Source organism: Podarcis cretensis, assembly GCF_951804945.1.
Source record: "Podarcis cretensis genome assembly, chromosome: 5".
Classification (NCBI taxonomy): Eukaryota; Metazoa; Chordata; class Lepidosauria; order Squamata; family Lacertidae; genus Podarcis; species Podarcis cretensis.
This window is the reverse complement of record NC_137174.1, coordinates 67,278,132-67,297,733: the sequence shown is the minus strand read 5'-3', so window position 1 is coordinate 67,297,733 and position 19,602 is coordinate 67,278,132. Positions and strand designations below refer to the sequence as shown.

General features: G+C 41.3%; 1 protein-coding gene across 2 annotated transcripts in view; it reads left to right on the top strand.

The window, feature by feature from the left end:
• Positions 1 to 19,602, top strand: part of LOC307216053 (glypican-5-like) — a 413,975-nt gene that overhangs the window by 13,228 nt on the left and 381,145 nt on the right. The gene's annotated exons all lie outside the window — the stretch shown is intronic.

Genomic DNA, 19,602 nt, shown 5'->3' with positions numbered 1-19,602 from the left:
GTGGTTGTGGGCAATTGGAGTAGCAATACAATAACATCTGGAGGGCCACAGGTTCCCCTCCCTGATAGGTCCAAATGGTCCCATGTGATCTTGATCCTATGGAGCTACAGAATTGCCTCTCTCTCAAAATGTGCCTAGTTATGCTGAGAGCATATTAAGGGCCTGTGGCTCTGGGCTAGAAGTTGGTGAGGATGCAAATGGCAGCTGTTTTTAAGGGTGTCTGGGCAAACGAATGTTATGTATTCCAAATGCCTTTGATGTAAATTAAAATGAAGGTTAGTTTAACATTCAGTTTTCCAGATCTCAGGAACTGGCTTGAAGGTTCGGGGTTTAGACACATTCTTGGAATCTCCAGGTAGTGGCAGATTTTGGGCTCTCAAATTTCCATGGTACCCTGTGTGACTTTACAATTGGCACCCCTGCCTCTTGTGCTCCATTCAATACCATTGTTGTGGTGCCCCCTTTGGTGCCAGCACCCAGTGCAGCCAAACAGGTCACACAAACCCAAGACTGCCTCTGCTCCCGAGTAGAATCTCGAGTTGAAGAGCATGAATCAAGGAGATGGGCTTTGCCATTCACTCTATGCTTTATCCATGTTCATCAGGGCACCAAGCACAGTCAGCATGTTTTTCTGATTGGCCAGCGCCACTCTGCTCCCTTCTTCCAGTCTCCACCCTCTGGTTCCACTACATAACATGCCTTAGCTTTCAGACTGAATATTATACAATGTCTATCTTTCTCCAGGAGAAGGGCAACCGCTGGGTACAACACTCTGTTTACTGTATCTTGGGGTCTGAGCATTCAGAGCAGGCCTGGCCCAAGCTATTAGGCAGAGTGAGACAACCAGCTCAAGAAGCAGAGACCGGAGGTAGAGGGCCCCCAAGCCATTCTCTTCCCTTGAAGAAATGTGTGCAATATGGCCCTTAAGCTTACCAGCTTCCCTCCAGCTGCTGGAGAACAAGATTCTGTCCACAGAATCCAATTGCCAGTCCAGTCACCTTCTGTATGTGGAATGGAGAGGGGGAGTCATCTTGTCTGCCTCAGGCTTGGGTTCAGAAGCATTCAGGTCTAGCAACTGCATCACAATTCAGGAACCACGGGTTTAAAATCCCTGTGTTTTCAGGATTACAGGTTCAAAATGCCTGCTCCACTCTGAAACTCTCTGGGTGGTGCTGATTTATGATACAATATGATAATCTTTATTGTCATTGTCCCATACAGAACAACGAAATTGACATTCAAAAACCAACAAGCCTGCTATCCCAGCTATCTCAGCCTGGTTAACCCCCTAAAAACTCTGATACCCCATAATTAAATACAATATACTTAAATGAGGCTCTTGGGTGATGTGCCTCACAGGATATTTATGAGGCTAAAATGGCTGTTGGGAGGAAATAAATTCTCAGTTCAGAATGCTTACCTTTGTGTTAAACACAGTGTACCAAGTGAGCAATATTTTTCCAACCGATATGTTAGAAAGTTCATTTTTTATCAGTTTTTTTTAATGTAGGTGCCTTGCATTAACATCTGGACAGCACATTTGCAAATCTAACTTTGCTGGCTGATAAATGAGAGTGTGAGTTAATTGCAGTCTGTGCACCACAGATAGTTCAGATCTGATGATTTAGCTACGTAAACTGAGGTCATTAATAAACAATAGGGTATATTTTATATTATGATGCTACTTCTTATTTATAGATTTTTTTCCCCCCTGTTGGATTCAGAAATTGAATGGCTCATACTGTTGCCTGTGCTTAACTCAAAACTCCTGTGGAGAAGGGAAGTCTTTTGTCTTGGGAAGCTGGATCTCCTATTTGTTCTGTTCTGTTGGTGCAGAAGTTGTTGTGGGCCATATGTTTGTATTCCCCACCCCACCCCGGTAGTGCACTAATACGAATATGGTGAGTGAAAATTGGTTTTTGCAGGGAAGGTATAATTAACATGTAGCAATACTGATATGCTGGGGTGACATGGATTTTATTGATATGTCCAGAGCCTGGACACAATACTTGGTGGGTGAGATTATTTACTCAGATGCTATAAAGGCTGGATAAAGACTTTTTAAAAGAAAGCCCCAGGGTACCACTTGCAGATAAGGCAAGAGACAACAGCAGGAGTTCTGGGAGGATAGCATGATAATTTTTTAAGCGAATCTTCAAAGAAATGGCACAATTTTTTTCAGTCACTTAGAAAGCTTCTAAATTATGACTTATTTTTATTTTAAAAATCAACTCCCCCCCCCCACAGCACATGTATCCATAGCATAGTACACAAAGCCTTTTGAATTAAGATACCTTGAATTACGGTAACTGATACAAATCATCCTAAATTTCAGTTTATCTAATATTTGTCGTCATCTCCCCTATTGTAACTTCCTCCTTGTATTATCTCTGAGCTGCGCTGGATTTTGGCTGAGCAGACTCTCTGTGGTTTGTCTATCAAATCTTCTTATTTCTATAGAACGTTTCATATGCTTGATTGTCCTACTTAGCTCTTTTTAAAAATGAAAAGTATATTTTATAGAGATGAGGCACTTTCTCTGCACAGCAGCATTCTGTCAAAGTTATAATTCTGTCATATAGGCCAGATGTGCTGTGCACTTACTTTTGCTATCTCTGGAAAAACCTTTATTCCATCAGGACAAGCGATTAAAACTTTTATCTTCTGAACTATGATTTAAATTCAGGTGTCTCTGACATTTAATCTCGATTGCTCATCAATAAGGCAAGGGCCTTGGAATTCAGGCTTATGTCATGAGTGTATAATGTAAGTCTAGTTGCCCCAAATCTCTTGATTGAAAAATTCATTGAATCTGCTATACTTACCTGGTGAGTCTTGGGTAATGGGATATCTGATCGATTAACACTGCTTGGATGTTCCTCAGCAATAACTGGCCTTTGGTAGATAAATGGCCCAATTCTTGACAGCTACTCTTCAGAACATCACCATGAAACAGAGTTACAGTGGTACCTCAGGTTAAGTACTTAATTCGTTCCGGAGGTCCGTACTTAACATGAAACTGTTCTTAACCTGAAGCACTACTTAAGCTAATGGGGCCTCCTGCTGCTGCCGTACCGCCAGAGCCCGATTTCTGTTCTCATCCTGAAGCAAAGTTCTTAACCTGAAGCACTATTTCTGAGTTAGCGGAGTCTGTAACCTGAAGGGTATGTAACCTGAAGCGTATGTAACCAGAGGTACCACTGTATTCTGAAGGTGCAGGGACTGACTTACCTACAACAACATTGTATACTGTGATATATTTGTCAAGGATTAAGATTTGTGGGGAAAGCCTGAACTTTATGACTGGGATCAAGGTAAAGTTAGTTGCATTTAGTTCCCATGGAAGTTAAGAAAACTAGCCTCATTAATTTCTATGAGATTCAATTCAGCTAATCTGGATCCAACACCTTGCTCTGGAACTGATGGAAGGGTTTCGGGTTTTTAGGACTAAACTATGCATGGTGTTCGAATCCCCACGGTGGGGTGAGCTCCCGTCGTTCGGTCCCAGCTCCTGCCCACCTAGCAGTTCGAAAGCACCCCTAAGTGCAAGTAGATAAATAGGTACCGCTTTATAGCGGGAAGGTAAACGGCGTTTCCATGTGCTGCACTGGTGCTGGCTCGCCAGAGCAGCTTCGTCACGCTGGCCACATGACCCGGAAGTGTCTCCGGACAGCGCTGGCTCCCGGCCTCTTAAGTGAGATGGGCGCACAACCCTAGAGTCGGACACGACTGGCCCGTACGGGCAGGGGTACCTTTACCTTTACCTTTATGCATGGTGTGGAGACAGTGAACTCACTGATAGGTTTTACTGATGGCCTTCTCATTTTCATTGGCTGATGATTGATTCTTTCACTTGAAAACAAATCCTCCAAAGGCTGCTAGACTGTCACCAAAATTTCATGAAAGTCAACTGTTTACCTATGAGGTTACAAGGAATGTTTTTCTAGTACAATGGTACCGTGGCTCTTGAACTTAATCCATTCCGGGAGTCTGTTCGACTCCTGAAACTGTTCAAAAACCAAGGCACTGCTTCTGATTGGCTGCAGGAGCTTCCTGCAGTCAAGTGGAAGCCATGTTGGACGTTCGGCTTCCTAAAAACGTTCGCAAACCAGAACACTTACTCACTTTTTTCCGGGTTTGCGGTGTTTGGGAGCTGATTTGTTCGGGAGCCAAGCTGTTTGAGAACCAAGGTACCACTGTAAGTGGCAACAATAATCATCCTAATTAGATCATTCTGTAAAGCACTTTATAGTTATTATCCTTTTTTAAAACGTAATTTGATTCTCAAGTTCTGTGAAACCTTAAGGAAATTTGTCAATCTCTTCTTGGTGTGCTAATTTTTAAGTCGGGGTTAAGAGTCAATAGACTCTTTTGCTTTAATAAGCAATCACTTCCGCTCTGCTCCTCCCCTGGCACGAGCAGGTAAGCAAACCAGGAAGGGGATGGCATAAGAGTCAAGTGCATACTGTAAATTTAGGTTTGTACAATTCAAGTGGATTAAAGCACTCTGTCACCTTAGTATAACAAATCTATTTTAAGAAAGGATCAGACTTCTTGTGGTTTGGAAAGGGACTGGGAAATATATTGAAAAGTGTGGGATGAGTGAATGATTAATGGGACACTAGACAAGCAAAGCAGGATGAACGCTTTTTGTCATATAATGGCTCCACAAACAAATAGAAACAAATGCTCAACAAAGGCAGGATATAATCTATCTTCCATGTAAGCTTTGTGCAAGCAAATGCAGATGAAGGCTCAGTAAATAGAATGTCTGGAGGAGCCCTTACTGTTACATCTCAACCTGTGATCATGTTTTGCTTCTCTCTACCAAGCCAGGCTCACTAGCCAGCCTTAAACTATGGCTTGTTGTTGGTTTACACATGTTGGTTTGTTAGGGCAAAACAAATAGCAACTCTGTGTTCAGAAGCAATGCTAAGATATCTTCTTCCTGTCTTGTTTTACTAGTTCAGACCATGGGAGGAGCAGAGCTGGAGCAGTAGCACAACGTGCATTAGTACGCAGTTCATGCATGATATGGTTTACTAAGCTAAAGTTCTTGTCTTATGCAAATATGGCTACTTTCTACAAAGCCACTACAGGAAGGACTCACATGATGATGGAAGGTTACCAGGGTGGCCTGGCAAAGTCAAGGGAGTGGAAGAATTTAGAGATATTTACCAAGTGAATTTTAATACATGCCATTGTTTTCTGCTCCCAGAATAGTAGCTTTGAGGTGTGTGTGTGTGTGTGTGTGTATACACATATACACACATATACATATATACACATATACATAGAGGAGTATTTAGATCTGGAAAATTGCCTGGGGGAAAAAAATAAATCCTATTTCCTAGTGCCATTTCTTTGACCGAAATTAGTCCTTGGTGGCTACTTTTTATGTTTTGCTTTTTAACCTTTAGGAGACCTGATCACAGATCCCTCACCTCACAAGTCAGTTTTGGCTCTGAGTGTCCGGAAAGACATGATGCTATCTTAGCACCAGATGTTTAGAGAATCTGTATAGCAGCAGCCCAGCGCTTGATCATCGTTACAACACTTGACTGGGCTGCATACGAACCATACATTTAAAGCACATCGAAAGTATCCCCCCAAACTCAGGGAAATGTATTTTGTTAAGGATGCTGGGAATTGTAAGACGTAAACTACAGCTTCCAGGATTATTTGATAGGAGGAATGTGCTTTCAATGTATGGTGCGTACACAGCCTGCATTACCAAATCTGCACCGTAAAGTACAGGTGCTGCTAAATTCCTGTTTAAGCAACCCTACCTTTCATTGCTGTCTATCAGGATTTGCCTACCCTAGTCTTTCTCTGGTCTTTTGACTACAACATTCTTAGAATCAAAGTATTCACTCTGGTTTTTCCTCCATACTGGAGGAAAGTATATAGGACTTATTCCTAGTGCGGAGATTTCTCCTCTGTCTTCTTCTGAACATAAGTCTCCAACCTGGGACTATCTGTCTACTTTAATGGCTTCTCTTGTGTGCTGTCCATTTTTATACATTTGCATGGATAGAATTACCAGCAACAGATGGAGACCTCCAGGTCCCTGTCTTCATGTTTCAGCAAAATAACGCAGGGCCAGTGATTCATGAGCAATGGATGGGGCAGGTGAGTAGGAGCAGATTCTGCTCAGAATTTTAAATAGAAGCAGAAATGAAACAAAGTAAACCAGAACGAAACATTTTCTTTTACTACTTAGACCAACAAAAGCATCTTATGTGAAAAATGAAGAACGTGAATATTTACTAGTAGATTAACATTATAATTACGAACCTGAGAGAGTGGGTTTGCATTACATTCAGCTGAAAATAATTCATTGTCACCACACCTTAAGCCCTCATCTTAAGCAGTTGCCAATGAATTAATAAATTGTGGAAGAGGACTGAGGGAGGAGGGCTGAGGTTTTGAACAAGACATAGGTGAGATACCCTGAAACCTGGTGGGCATATAAACAGCTGAACATCTGCCAGGAGAAACTGGGAATGGAATGAAAGGGAGGACAACTAGGTTCACACCAGCAACTCCTGCCCATCTGTAAGTACTCTTCTGCCACTGTGGAAGTTTCCCTGATTCCACAAATTTGAGGGCTGAGGAGTGAGATTTTGACCCAAATGTGGGCAAGATATATCAGGACCTCGCCTATAAAAGTTGAGGAGCCCCCAAGGTGCAGAGACCTCCATTGCCACCACTAGAGGAACTTTGGCAGGCCCCTTTGGCAACTAGCAAAGCAGTGACTCGGCTTAGCTAAGAGGCTGGAAGGAGCAGCTGTACTCTATAAGGAAAATTAAGAAAAAAGACAAATTGCAACACAGTTTGAGCGCTAGGTAGCTAAATGAATTGAGCCATATATAGTAATATGTTTATGATAAGAACACACAGGCAGGATTGCTTGGCTTAATTTGGCAACTGAACCAATTATCGTGAAACTAATTCAAAACTGAATCAAGTGAAGAATTAAATCGTGATTATTGAAGAAATACATAAGTTGATTTACCTAATGAATTTTGGCAATGTAATGACTTGTAAGAACTTTGATTGGAATAAATTATGTTGATGGGGATACAAATTATAATTGGATTGAACTGAAATGGATGGTGGGTGGATTTGAAGGATGAACTATCTAATAAATGCATATGATGCAGAAAATTTAATGACTATGAGATATTTGAGAATTAATTGAGATAGTGGTAGCAAAAGTTCAAGCATAAGGTAGAGATAAGTACTGTGGGTGAGAGTGTCCTAATAAGAAAAATATACCTGGTTTATAAGAGAAAAGTGCTTACAATAATAACACACACATATATGATATGTATGAAGCCCCTAAATGTGAATGGAGTATCAGGGAAAACGAATTAAAATAACAGAATATAGGTCCTTGGAACGCTAAAGGGCAAGAAAGAGAAGTTCCAAATGGGGTCACCAGAGACAAATGGGGTCACAATAGACAATAATCATAAGCTGTACACAAAAGAAGTGACCCTTCTGGAAGAAAGAGTATAAGAAGGACAAAATTTAAAGGACAGAAAATTAGAAATTTGGATTGCTGTTAAAGATAAAACTCAGAATGTTTTTATATCTGAATTGGATTAAAAAAGGGAAATCATATTAAAATATAAGAACAATTAGAAGTGATGGCTAATAAAACTTTAGGGTGGGAGAAAAAGGTGGAATAATTGACAATAGAATAGAAACATACATTAATAAAATGGCAAATATGGAAAAAGCACAAACAGAATTAGAAAATATACCTAGAGAATCATAAACAAGGAATATAGAGTATTAGAGATAGATGTAGAAATGAATACAGCTAAGTATGAGGAAATAACCCATGAACTAAGAAAGAATAATTTGCAATTTTGAGGGCTTCTAGAGGGGATCAGGATAGATAGTTTTGTGACATCGTTAGAAGAGCACCTGTCAAATTATATTCAATTGGATAGATAGAGTACCACTGATACAGAAGCTTCCTTCCAAGTTATAGAGAACACTTGGAAGAAGAGTATAGCCCCTGCTTGTTTGGAATGGATTGAAAAAACTTGGTCTATTGTCACTGTGGTCAAATTAACATACAGTGGAACCTCGTTGAGCATCTGGGATCCGTTCCGGAGCCCTGTACGCGGTACTATAGGAGAGTGCAACTAAATATGTCAAACAGATTTCTGAATAAATGAGAAGGCTTTTTTAGGGATGTTTTGGGACAAGTGTAACTATCATATTCAGCCTTTTTTATTTGCTGTAGTTTGTTGTATGAGATATGTATTAATCTAGTCTAAGATTAAAATAAAACAAGTTGCAGAAGAGAAAAACCAGTAACTCTTTCATCTAGCAGCAACTGGTGATCTTAGGCTCAGATCAAGTAGGTATTTTGTTGCCTATTACTAGAGCACTTATCTGGAAAACCTGTGACTGTGGCAGGTTGCAAGGATAAGATTACAGTGCTTTGTTCCAGATGATAAAGGGCAGCTTTGAAGAGATGGATCCTTAGAACTATTTTTAAGTTGTATATCAGGGAAGCAATCCAAAGGGTTATGCACCTTTAGAGTACTTTTTAAAAAAAGAAGAAAAGCTAAGCACTTCTGTCCAATACAGGGGAGGCAATTGGACTCCACAACAAAGTTTTGGGATAAACAATATCATTGTCACAATAAGATCCAATGGTTCTGATCATGTTTTGCCGGAATGGGGAACCTGTGTGCGTTCCAGGTGTTGCTGGCCCTTCTTCACTGACAATTGGCCATTCTGGCTGGGGCTGATGGGAGTTGGAGAAACATCTGGAGTGCCACACATTTCCCACCCCATTCATATTGGCTATGAATGTTGCTTTACTGAAGATCTTAGTGATAGAACGATATGGGTTTTGCATGCTGTTTTTAGTCTTCCTTCCTGGATTTATTTTCCTACAGTTGTGCTTCATGGATAAACATACATCTGTCGAAGATAACTGGAAATGCTATTTATCCAGAAATTCCTATCTTCTCCTTTCCGCTTGCTGTGGTACAATAAGACTCTCTGGCTCTTTGGTAACATAATGGATTTTTATTCAAAGTCAGTGCTAATAAGGCATTGCTTTGATGGTTGCACTGTAAATTAGTAAAGTTAATTGAAAATAGGAGGAACTTTTTATTATTAATCATTTAGAACTGGCATAAGATCATGGTGGTGCAAAGCCACGGGTAAAATGTATCAATGCTTTATTTTTGAAAATGATCCTTTCCAAGATAAGTTATGAACAAATATACAGAATTCAGTTTTATCCAGTTGCTCTTATTTCATGAATGTATGAAAGAGAGCAGAGGAGGCTAATTTTCAGACTGAAGTCCTGATTCCCCCTCACTCCCAAAGATCCCACCAGTTTCGGTGATGATGACAAAATGGGTGAGGGGGAATAGACAGGATACTGGGTTCAGTAGAGCCCAGACCTTGATGGAGATGCAAGTAGTGCCCTCTCTGGCCACCAGAGGAATCTGATGAGTGGAGAAGGGATGAGAAGTCTCCTCAGCTGATTTGTATGGATCAACCAAGAGAGGGGAGCTGTGCCCTTCGTGTGTGTGTGTGTGTGTGTGTGTGTTTGTTTGCGGGTGCCTGAGAAAATATGGGGTGGCCACACCTACCACCAGCATGCAACCCTTGGAGGATGGCCATGGGTGAGTGTGGTTCTTGGGCCACACTCCAAGAACCACACTCACCCTGCTACTCCTGATAAAGAGCTATGTGGTGGTTAATGCTTTGGTACATTTATTATATCAGTTTTCAGCCTAGTGTGTGGCTTTATAGGGGCAAAACAAAATTAAAATTGACTTGTCAACAGCCAAATCTCTGGTGGTAAAAAGAATTTGTGCCCAGTTCCTCAGTCTTTCTGTTTCTGTGTGATAGTGGTCTGCTTTCCTGCTCAAGTTCAGTTATGGAAAACTGAATTTTGATCTAAGGAATGTGAGTTCAGACCTTATCTCTGCCCTGCATCCAAGATTATGGACAGGGACTATATCACGGGACCAGCTGCCTTCAAGCAGCATGGAAGCTGCTTCCCATGTTGAACTAGTCATATCTAATGGGAATTCATCGTGTGGGTGGGTTGATTGAAATTCTAACTTATCATACACAGTTGCCAGCCCTGTATAATAATTTATAAAAGATAGAATGCATGAAGCAACCCTGTGTAGAGCACAGGGTGGATATGTGTCACACTTTATGGAGCCCAGTCCTGTAACTGAAGGGACAAAAGTGGCTTTGACATTTCCCATCAACAGCACCTGGACAGGGGACTGAGCAAATCCTGGCCACAGCCCTCCTCCACTATGATGAGATGTATTGTATTTCTATTTAAATTATAGTAATTATTGTGTTTCCTCTTTGGTGATCTGCAACTGGTCCAGGTCTCAAAGACTGCATATGCTCTTTCAAACCATTTAATTCCCAGAACATGGACCTACGTTCATTCCATATTTCTCTCCCAAGAATTGATTTTCAAAGGATCTCCACATGGCACTAGAAAGGATAGCAAACTCCACACCTCCCAAGGAACGGTACTGATGTGGAATATTCCCATATCAAACCACTCCTGCCTCTTCACAACTTTCCCCTGGTCCTAAGTGCTTAAGATCCCAAAGCAAGGTGGGCTACAGATGTGGGACATAATATTGATTTAAACTTAATGGGAACAGCTATGGACGAACACCCTGAAATTCATGGCATGCTATACTTTAAAGGAAAATCATCTGAAGATGGTTCACAGGTGGTACTCAACACCAAATACGTTGGCAAAGATGTTGAAATCGCAGAGTGATAAATGCTGGAAGTGTGGAAAAAAACACAGTAGGAACATTTTACCATATGTGGTGGTCCTGCAGTGTGATGAAAGAATACAGTGGTACCTCGGGTTACAGACACTTCAAGTTACAGACTCCACTAACCCAGAAGTAGTACCTTGGGTTAAGAACTTTGTTTCAGGATGAGAACAGAAATTGTGCAGCGGCGGCACGGAGGCAGTGGGAGGCCCCATTAGTTAAAGCGGTACCTCAGGTTAAGAACAGTTTCAGGTTAAGAGCGAACCTCTGGAACAAATTAAGTTCTTAACCCGAGGTCCCACTGTATTGGGAAACAATTTATAATGAGCTTAAAAAAACGTTTAAAAGATCTTTCCCTAAAAGCCCAGAGATATTCCTCCTGAATGCCACTACCGCTGCTCAGATTTTACTGGTACAAAGTGGAAAGTGGATGCTGTTTCAACAAAAGATGAGCAGCATCATAAATTGTTGGAATATGTGGAATTAGTAGCTATGACTAATAGAAATAGAGATGACAGAAAACTTAAGGGAGAATGGAAGTTACATATAGAATATATGAAAAATCATAACAAGATAATTAACCTAGCAGGATGTGAGCAGTTCAGCAGTGTACGTTATAACAAGAGGTAAAAAGAGGAAGAATGGAAAAAATTAGAGAAACAAGAAGATGTGGTTAGGAAGGGATTAGATCAGAAATCATGGAAGGAGTCGAAGGGAAGTACATAAGCAGATTTATTTGTTTGGTTTTGATTGTATTAGTATACCTGCTCTGAGACCCCACAGCTAATTCTCCCCTGGCCTCCTCGCTGGCCCAAGTAGGACTAATTCAGCCAGCCAGCCCTGGCGATAATCTAATGCTTATTAGATGGATTTCCGCTAAATTGATTTCTGAACTTTGAATTTTATTGTTATTCATGTTTTTATACTGTATTTTATGCTGCTTTTACAATTAAGTGTTTTGAATTTGTTGTTAGCTGCCCTGAGTCTGGTTTTTGAACCGGGAAGGGTGGAGTATAAATTATTATTATTATTATTATTATTATTATTATTATTATTATTATTATTATATGTAGAAGGTATTATGTATGTAGTTTATCAGCAGAGAACGTGTAATAGAAAAGCAAAGAAATAAATGATAATAAAAAGATCCCAAAGCAAAGGCATAAGAAGCTCCTTGTGCAAGTACACCTTAACACCTGGATGCTGATGTCACCCCTTCTGGCATCAGGCAACAAAGTAAAGCACAGATTCTTCAAGGTGAAAGTGACGACATGTTCTAATCACTGTCTGTCTTTAACATTGTTTGGACAGCTTCCAAAAGGAATCCCGATGTTCTCTCCATGCATTGAAGCGAATGGTCAGCTACGAAACCCCACACCCGCACATCAGCACAGTGCTAATCCAGATATTACAGCCCACCCTCTCCTCATCTCAGTGTTTCATTCTATTTGTGAGTGAAGCTATGTATCTTAAAATGGTGCCAAGGGTTAGAAATAGGACCTCTGTGACTTGCTCTTGGATGGCTTTAGCTGCCTAGGTAGCATGTCACATGGAATTGTTCTGCTGTAAGCCTTTGCTGGTTCTCTTTAGAAGCTGGAAGAGTTTGCTAGCTTTGGTTGTTAAAGCATGAGGGAAAAGAAAGGTAGGACAAGTTAATTTTATAGTCATTCCAACTCTGGATGGAGGTGAACAGCCTTTGCTACCATCCCCACGAGCCCTGCCTGTCTAACTCACCTTTCTGTTTTCCATGATGCCCGACCAGATGTCTCTAGGAAGCCTCATAAGCAAGGCATGAAGACAATAACCCTCTCTTGCTGTTATTCCCTGGTGATTGGTATTCAGAGACAAGTTGTTTCTGATCCTGGAGATAGCATGTATCCATAATGACTGGTAGCCATTGATCTACTTATTCTCCATGACTGTAATCCCATTGTAAAGCCATCTAAACTAGTGGCTGTCACTGCAACTTGTCGCAGTAAATACCACAAGTTAACTATGTGCTGTGTACTTCCTTCTGTTGGTCCTGAATCTTCTGCCAGTCAGTTTTATTGTGGGTTATAGAGGTAATATGACTGTGAGAAGTAACACCAGGTTTCCACAACAGTAGATTTTTATTCATTTAAAGAGGTTTCAACTTATCAGAAGTCACGTGTGCTACCAGTCAAACTTTCACAAGTTTTACTGAAATGCAAGAGAGCCTGGTTTAGTTTTGTGGTAAACGCAGGAGTTCTTTGAGGACATCACATGCCATTAACCTTTGTGTTGTATAACACCAACCAGCGAGTGAGCATTTATCAAATAATATCTGGCCAAGCAGCAACACTGCAAACTTGGTTTATATGTAGCACAAGTGCTTCCCATCTGGCACATCTAAGTTAAATAAAAATGGCATCTATTTTGCTGCTTCTGGGAGGAGATCACTTTTCAGTGGTGGTGCCAAATTAATTTTATTTAGTCTATTTAGATGTTTCTTTGTTTTTCCTGTGGAAAATTCACAGAGCAGATTACCCAGCCAGACTTGTGGTAAAGCTACAATACAATGATATGCCATGTCTCTTTGCAGATGACAGTGGTAGAATTATTTTTCCAAATTCTAATTTAAGATTTTCGGAGATACATGCGATGTACTTTGGTTACTCCAGTAATGCCTCAGTCAGACACCTACCTAAAGGAATGGTCAGACTTTGGTTTGGTCTTATGTATTTTTATTAATATTTCCCCCCTGGCTCCTGTCCCAACTCCTTTTGTACAATTTTGTTCCACAAATGTATTTTGAGAATCCATTTTGCTTATTCTTTTGGGAGAATACAAGTAAAAGTCTTTCCTTGGAGTCCAGAATCTATCAAAGACTTGACAGAAAGTAAGAGATAATTTCTAAATTGGACCGTATTGGTTGGTCATGGTAGCTTTGTTCAGAAAATGACTTAAGCCGGATAGTTCAGCATATCTCTAAACATTAGTGTTTAAATGTATTCATTATACTAACAAGAGCCCTATTCATGCAGGGTATAGTCTCCCCATTCATTATGCATGCATAATTCCCATTAATGCTGGTGGGGCTAAGTGTGCATACCAAAGCAAGAAGAAAGCTTGTGTTTACACACCCATGTTTGCACTAAGTGCACTTTCTAAAGTCCACCCAAGAAGCCGATCAAATTTCCTTATTTTTAGTCCATTTCCATGGGAACAAATGGTGATGCATGATAAATTTTGACCTGCATAAACAGAGCTATTGGCTGTGGCAGTCAAAACATTTCAATATGACTGAACATCCCATTCCTTTTCAACATCCCACTCCCTTCAGGAATTTGTGTATTTTTAGGATTTAGGAGGCTGGAGGTTATCCAATCACACAAGCTATGCTAACAATAGCATTGTACTGTCAACCTTTAAACATACCATTCCAGATTGGTATTGCTCAATTCAGATATGATATCTATAGGTGCTGCCGCTTCCCTGTGTTGTGAAGAGTTAGCAAACATATTTCTGGCTTCATGGTGAAAACTGCTGCAAGTGCTGTTTGTGTGATGAAACTTACCTCTTCATATATGTTTAATTCCTCTTCACCTGGAGCATCCACATAGGCCAGCCTTAGCCCAGTTGCTGGTGTGGATGTATTTACTATGACAACAAATTAGAAAGAACATTCTATGTGTTTTAGAGAACTACAGTGGAGATAATTCATCCCAAGGCTGATATCCAGATGATGCTCATTCCCTGTAGGATGGAGCTGGGGACAAGATCTCACCATAAGCACATAAGCAAAGCCCTGCTGAGTCAGATGTAGGGATGGAAAGAAATTTGGTTAGGATTTTAATGCTAGCTGGTTCGCACTTTCTGACGCAATAAACGATTTTTTTTTTTAAAAAAAACAGCTATTCTTAGAAATTGACACTTCTCCAGGTTTTGTGCTGCAATTTTCCAACCAAACAACATGCAAAAATATTAGGGGGTAAGGTGCTTAAAAAGGCATATGTTGGAGAAAATATAAAATGCATTATATTAGGGGAAATTGCTTGCAAAAATGCGAATTTTAGGAGAAATTTACACTGAAACACTGACACATTTTCATGAGGACTTTTTAAAATTACAGACTGATGCAGAAGTGTGCAATACTGAACTTAAGACAGGGAAAATGAGAAATTTGACAACTGACCAATTAGCCCACCACACGTCAGACTAGTGTTTGTGTATGTGTGTAATCCTGATATGAAAATATTATTTCATCAAGACTGGGCTATTTATTTTGTGGGGGGGGGGCATCATAGTGTATAGAGGTGAGGGTGGACACAGATGAAGAAACTATACATTCCAGCAAAACTGCACCATTAACAGCTTGAGATTTTGGCTTGAAATAAGTAGGCAGGGCAAAAGGGGGTGGGGGCTGCACAAACCAGGTGGTGACTTGGGGGGAACAGTCAAATTGGTTGAGAAGATTAGGGAGAGTTTCTGAGTGGGTGGTGGTGCAGCATACTTTGTACAGTGGTACCTCGGGTTACATACGCTTCAGGTTACATAAAAAGGTAAAGGGACCCCAGACCATTAGGTCCAGTCGTGGCCGACTCTGAGGTTGTGCCGCTCATCTCACTTTACTGGCCGAGGGAGCCGGCATACAGCTTCCGGGTCATGTGGCCAGCATGACTAAGCCGCTTCTGGCGAACCAGAGCAGCGCATGGAAACACCTTTTACCTTCCCGCCGGAGCGGTACCTATTTTTCTACTTGCACTTTGACGTGCTTTCGAACTGCTAGGTTGCCAGGAGCAGGGACTGAGCAACGGGAGCTCACCCCGTCATGGGGATTCGAACCACCGACCTTCTGCTCAGCAAGCCCTAGGCTCTGTGGTTTAACCCACAGCGCCACCCACGTCCCTCAGGTTACATACGCTTCAGGTAACAACCTCCGCTAACCCAGAAATAGTACCTCGGGTTAAAAACTTTGCTTCAGGATGAGAACAGAAATCGTGCTCCAGCGGTGTGGCGGCAGCAGGAGATCCCATTAGCTAAAGTGGTGCTTCAGGTTAAGAACAGTTTCAGGTTAAGAATGGACCTCCAGAACGAATCACGGTAAGTACTTAACCCGAGGTACCACTGTATAGTCAATGGATCTGCTCTCATTAGCTGTCATTACTCTCCCTGTTGAATGTCCTGATCATAGCATCATTTTGGGGCATTCTGGGGAAAACATTAGTAACCTCTACTTCCCCGCAGAATGCTTCCAGGGTGAGGCTACATCCACATGCATTCTGGGGAACAGCAGCCACCAAGAGAGTACAACAGTGTCCATTGAAGTTTGTCTGTCCAACTTACTTAACCCCCACCCTCCAATTTCTCCAGTGGAAAACTAGGAGAAGTTTAGATACATTCCTATCTATATATTGCACAGAGGTATTGCATATAAAAGTGTAAAGTTGTTATGTGTTAGGTCTAAATTCAGATACTAGAGTCCTGACTGTTTTATAGACCACTAACACAGGGACAATTTAAAGGCTGGTGCTTGTATGTGCCAAAATACAGCCAGGTTATGGAACTCTTCAGCACTGATGTCATGACTTTGTAGACCTTCATGGGATTTATGGCCTGCTTCTGTTGTAAAGGTTAGAAAAGAAATAGTGTTTGCCTAGGAATCTTGCGCATTTCAGAAGATAAAGTGCTATGACACTATCCAAGGCCAGCAGTTTTGTTGATATCATTTAGTTTTCTCTCAAATCATCCAACCTCATACAAAAATGCACAGGGGCCTTGACAGGGTTATTTTGCTGCTGAAAGGGCTCATTCTTTTCTTATCTTTTGCCACCCTTCCATGTAGCTTCCAGTTGGGTTTGCCCTGTGAATAGCCCTTCCTTTTTGTTTTCTGTAAACCTGACGCAGGATGTGCAAGTATCTGTGTGAAATGCAAGCTGGGTTTTTTGTTATTTTTTTTGGGGGGGGGGTTGTAATTACTCGGGGCTTATCCTCACTTCTGGCACAGTCCGTGCTTTAAATCTGAGAGCCCTCCCCTTTTTTTTGCTCTGGAGCTTTCCCCACGGAAACCCGCTCTTTAAAGCTCAATGAAAGCAAACAGAAATCTGTGGAAACCCAAATTGATGTTTGCTCCAGCTGAGTGCTAAGGAGCAGGTTTTCATGGGGAAAGATCCAGAGTAAAAACAACAACAACATGCTTGCTTTTGAGCTCGGACTCATGCATGGAAACCGTGGGGTGAAAGGTAAGTGTGGATAAACCCTCAATCTGACCTCCTCCAATTGAGCACATCTTCATATCCACCAACATTTAGGGTCCTAAAAACCAGGACATGAGTCTTCCCTCCTGTGTGGGTCATGTGAACTACATGAGATCACTGAGTCCTAAAAATGCTCTTTTTCTTGGCTGGGCTTGCACGGCACCCAGAAACCATGAGTTTGGGGGCACTGCATGAGATCACTGCCTCCCCTAAGTGGTTTTTTTCAGGGTGGAAAACACTTTGGGGGGGGGGGAGATCTCAGCATGAAATCATGGTGCCCAAAATGGCCACTGTGCTCTTGTAACAAGATGTCCTTAAAATGCAATCCCAAGGCCCACTGATGTCAGGATTGCCATTGAGCGATCCATTACGTGTACGTAGACACACAGAGCCAGCCAAGGCCTTTGCAACGGTCCTTTTATTCTATATAATATAAATTTCAACAAAGAGCTAACTTAAAAATCAATTGAGAGTGTGACCTCATTCCTATACAGAATAGCTTTCTATGAAGGGCATCATAACAATCTTCATTTTTAGCCTCCTTAGCCATGAATAAAACAAGGCACTTCTTTTGTGCAGGGGAAACCAAGTCAATGAGAACATGATCAGTCCTGCCTGGAAGCTGCTGAAGACCTCAATAAATTGTGGCCTTAAGCTCAAACACTTGCTGTGAGACTATAAAGCTACACAGCAGCAGCAAGCAGAGTTGAGTGTGCTAATCTCTTTTCTCTTTTCCTACTCCTGCCTTCTCCATCACTTGCTTTGACATGGAAAGAGGCTGTGTGAAGCAGGGTACCTACTTGTGAAGGGCAACAATGTTATTTAGAACCTGAATTACGCTGGGTTTACAGTGGGGGCACTTTCATGAGTAAAGGTGGCCCCCATTTTACATAGTCGCCCACCGTGAATTGGATAGGAATGCAGTGGGCAGAACTTCACACGCTCATTCACACTCTGCGAAGATCTTTCAAATAGGGCTATAGCTACTCAGCCCTGAAGGCAATATGTTATGCAACTGAGACATGGTATCCAGGAATACTTCTTGGGCTAATCCCTGAGTGAAATTTATAGCTTTCTTTGTCATTACAACTAATCTGTGGATGGCAATGGGCGGTTTTCATAGCTGGAAACACGATGTAGGACGGGATTGATTTTAGTCCAATTCATTAAATACCATTTTCATTTCTTTATTTTAAAATATTTTCAGCCCACCTTTCTGAAGAGTGCTTGGCCATCCATGGTGTTTTAGTGTTGTATTTACAAAATATCAATGGAACAAAATAACCCTGAAACCTTAATTCTCCTGCTAAGGTAAAAACCAATAAACTTAACTCAGCCAGCCAGATAAATCACTTTTCACACCATGAGCAACCTGCAGCCAAAGCCAGAGGACGTGAATCAATAATAGGCTCGTAGGAAATGCCTTTAAAGCTTTCTGAAAAGCTGGAAAGCATGGCAGCCTGCTGCAGATCTGCTCGGAGGGAATGCTTTACGTTTTCCTTTACCTGAAGTCATCACAGAAGGGCCATCTCCTCCCTTGCAGCCACCATTCTCACTGATCTAGGAGCTGGACAAACAAGGAGGCCTTTTGTTGCATATCCCAGTGTGCAGGCAGGCTGATATGGGTGCAGGGGGTCCATCAAACAGCTTAGGCTGAAACCATTTTAAGGCTTAAATGAGGCCACTTCTCCATGAGTACAGCTGGTGTGTCTCAGGGCAATTCCCATCATTTCTGTAGTAGCCTGAACTTACCACTGTGAGCAGTAGAAACCAGTTAACATTCTCCTCTAGAGTCTGTGGATTTCTGTGTTTTGGTTAAAAGAGGAAAATTTTAGGTTCTGGTAAAATAGGAGAATTCCCTGGATACCTAGATCCAGGTTTGGGGCAAGCACTCTTTGGTGACAAAACTCCAGCAGAGACTTAAAATCGCAAAATATGCAGCAAAGTAAAACATGGAAATATATAGGCTGTTAGACCTATACCCTCTTGCTTCCAAAGTTCCCTGCTTCCCTTAGAATAGGAAATGTACCGTATATATTTATTTCAAACAATAACCAGTTGAAGTATAGGGGGGAAAACCCACAAGTTCAGTATGTTAAAAAATGGCTTACTTACAAACTCTTCAAAGATCAGATTCATGTGCTTTTCCATACAGCAGCAAGAAAAGTCTGGCAGTATAATTTAGGTTCCAAAATGGTAATTTTTTCTAAATGATTCATATAGAAACACAAAGATGGCTTGCTTAAGCCATGTGGTCTAAGTCTGGACATCCAGCTGAGACTTCCTTACTGGTAGGGTTCACATGGAGAACAAAGAATTTGGTGACCCTTTCTTCCAAGGTGAAGAGGAGTGACCTAGCTAAACCTGGCAGGACAGTTTACTCTATGGTCTTAACCCCTTCATGCTTTAATTAGGGTTAAGCATGTTGGTTATATGAGGCTTGATAGCCCACAAAATCCTTATTAATAAATGTGTCTCTGGGAAAACTCTGGGAGCATCCTATGCAGACAAAATGTATCACATGAATTAGCTCTTAAATACTGATGCATAAGGAGGGGCAAAAGAAGGAATCGTGT